General features: G+C 37.5%; 1 non-coding gene across 1 annotated transcript; it reads left to right on the top strand.

The window, feature by feature from the left end:
* Positions 1 to 2,105: 2,105 nt before the first annotated feature.
* LOC141688590 (small nucleolar RNA R71) lies at positions 2,106 to 2,210 on the top strand. The gene has a single exon (XR_012562024.1). It is a non-coding gene; the product is annotated as a small nucleolar RNA R71 (small nucleolar RNA).
* The last annotated feature ends 1,273 nt before the right edge of the window (positions 2,211 to 3,483 follow it).

Genomic DNA, 3,483 nt, shown 5'->3' with positions numbered 1-3,483 from the left:
ATGATTAATTAATAAATTAATCATATTTATTCTACATCGTGAGGGATACTTCTCAGCATATCGCGACTATCCGGATAATACAAATTCACTGCTTAGAATACCAAGAACCTATTCAGTGAGTAGTTACCGTACAATCAATTCCTTCGACCATGCAATGTCACGATTAAATACAAGGCATGGAACTTGTGTCAAGCCTGTCTTATTTAATCATGTGCTTTCCCATTCACTATGCTTAGTTCTATTTAATGTAAATTAGAAACTCTTTTCTAATTTCATTCACTCTGGCCAGAGATTCCTGAACTAGCATAAATGGATCAGCATTGAACATTCTCTTCCTTCACTGGAAGGGGTAGATCCTTTATTGATCATACACTATCTTCGTGTACAAATTCCTATACCCAGTAGAGCCCTTATAATTGTCCTTGGAGACTAAGAACTAAACCAAAACATAGTTCAGTGTACACAAGATGACTATGATGACCTCAAGTCTAAAGATACTTGTACAACTATCACTATATGAACAACTGCTGACACGTGAGTGAACTCCATCAGCTGTTCAGCTGTGTGAGTCATGTTCAGTGAACTTATTCTATAATAAGCACCTACATACTAGCTATAGTGTCACCACACAAATGTCTATGAGAAAAGACATCCTTCATAATGAAGCAAGCATAGTATGTACCGATCTTTGCGGATTACTAATTACCAGTTAGTAATCCTACGACCAGGAAATATTTATGTTTAGAGTTATCATCTTTTAGGTCTCATTATTATGATCTCATCATAATCCATAAAAAGCTTTACTCTAAACTATGGTATATCTTATTTAAACACTTAAATAGATAAAGCCCGCAATAAAACCAAAACAAGTCTTTTATTAATATCAATGAAATTTAAACAAATTACATAAAAGTTATTCCTAAATCATCATACATGATTGGACTTATGACACATCTCTTTCATGACATTCGTTCTAGAGCTTCTTCAAAAGATATGTTTATATGTAACTTCTTGAAAACCTCCAAAAACTTGGCAAATTGCTTGTCGAACTTATGCTTTTGAATCCTTTTAGTAAATGAGGGAGGCGGATAGCCTTGTTTCTCCCATGTATTTTGCTCGGGTGTAGTGTTTTTAGCAGAATTTTTCTTCGTTTCCGCTTCGCCATCCTTTTTCACAACTGAATCAGCAATTTTTTCACCATCTGAAATTGGCAAGGGCGCGGGCGCGCTTGATATGGGTGCGAGCGCGCCTGCATTCTGGATTTTTTTTCAGAATCTTCGTCTTGATGATTTTGAGGGTTTGCGACCTTTCCAGACCTCAAGGTGATTGCATTAATCCATTCTTTGACTTCCTTTTTGCCTGGATTAGCTTCTGTATCATTAGGAAGAGTTCATTGAGGTAGACTCAACAGTGCATTGATAATTTGCCATATTTGGTTCTCCGGAGTCTTGATTGAAACCACTTGGCTTTTGCACATAAGCCTCAACTCCTCCAATTCAGATTTTTCATTAACAGATGGACCTGGACCTTCATGATATTATTGTTGCATCCTCTGTGGCTGAAACTGATGTCTTGGTACAAACTGCTACTGGAAACCAAGAGGATTGAATTGCTTATTTATAAACTGCTGGTACGGCTGTTGCATTGCATTCTGAATGTTTTTTCAGCTGAAGTTTGGATGATTACGGTTGTTAGGATGGTACGTGGCAGGAACTGGCTGCTACAGCCTCTGAAAGTTGCTCACAAACTGAGTTGATTCACAAGATATAGCACAATGCTCCTTCGCATGCGCACCTGCACACAACTCACAAACACTGGCAATCGAATTAACTCCATAGTTGGCCAGATAATCAATTTTCATAGCTATCGCCTTTAGTTGAGCAGTGATAGACGTAGCTGTATCCACCTCAAGAACTCCTGCTACCTTGCCCTGTGGCATTCTATGGGTTGGGTTCTGATATTGATTCACAGCCATCATCTCGATTAGCTCATAAGCTTCCTCATAGCTTTTAGCCCATAAGGCTCCACATGATGCTGCTTCAAGCATGGGTCTCGACTGTGCTCCCAAACCGTTATAGAAGCAATTGATCACCATCCAGTCAGGCATTCCATGATGATGACACTTCCTAAGCATCTCCTTATAGCGCTCCCAAGCTTCACATAAAGATTCACCCGATTGCTATGCAAATTGAGTAAGAGCATTACTGATTGGAGCTGTCTTCACCATAGGAAAGAATTTAGTAAGAAACTTTGAGCAAGATCTTCCCAAGTTACAATCGAACCAGCTGTAGAGAGTGTAACCAGCCCCTAGCCTTATCCCTTAGAGAGAATGGGAAAATCCTTAATTTCACAGCATCTTCAGAAACATTATTGAACTTGAAGGTGTCGCTGATCTCGATGAAATCCCTAATGTGCATATTGGGATATTCCGTTGGAGAACCTCCAAACTGTATTGAATTCTGTACCATCTGAATCGTGTCAGGCTTGATCTCAAAGGTATTAGCTAGCTGGCCTGACAATGCTAGATTGAATGTCATTGATCTTTGGTTGAGAATAATCCATCAACGTTTTCGTTGCTGCTGCTGGTTTTCCCATTGTCACGATCACTTCTTCTTCAACTACTTCTTCAACTTTATCAACTTCTTCAAGAACTTCTTCTTCCACTTCTTCAATAGTTTCCTTAAGAGATTTAGAACGTGTTCGCATACACGCTCTCTCGAGTACCTGAAACACAAACAAGTAAACCGTGAAAGTAAAAGAATCCGAGTCAGTGAACTTTAACAACCACTGATGTCAAGCACATAAACTAAAAATTAACACCGAGTCCCCGGCAGCGGCGCCAAAATATTATTCGCTATAATTCTAACGCGAAAATACACACAAGCGTAAGCGATCACAAGTAGTATAAGATATAAATCAAGTTCGTTCCCACAGGGACTGATTTAGGTTAATTTTATATTATACACTTATGCAACAATATATAGTTATCGTTTAATGCTAAGACAATAATAAATTGAATTTTGATTAACTAAGAAATTATACTATCAAACATTAACTAAGAGAATTAAAAGTGATTTACTTATATGAGAATAAACATGGGATTCCAACTTCATTAAATACTTCATTCAAAGTCTATGTCTTTAACCTTAGCATGTGATGGTGATGACAACTAATCAGATAACACAAAATTAGATACGCCAAATTTCGTTGTACGTATACCCTACTAATATGCATCCACAATTAAAATAGAAGATAACAGACACCAATTATGCTTAGACCCTATATGTCTATAAGATTTGAAAATATAACGGTTGAAGAGCAAGTTATCTATCTTGATTACAAAGGGTGAATAAGATGGTTAAAATTACCCACGAATTATGCATGTCAATTCATACATAAACCTATGCTAGCATGACAAGTTCTAAACCTCTATATTCACTGCCGCTTCAATAGAGATTAACAAACAATCTTAGATGTTAGCTA

Source organism: Apium graveolens, chromosome 9 (assembly GCF_009905375.1).
Source record: "Apium graveolens cultivar Ventura chromosome 9, ASM990537v1, whole genome shotgun sequence".
NCBI lineage: Eukaryota > Viridiplantae > Streptophyta > Magnoliopsida > Apiales > Apiaceae > Apium > Apium graveolens.
This window is presented reverse-complemented; position numbering and strand designations above follow the sequence as displayed.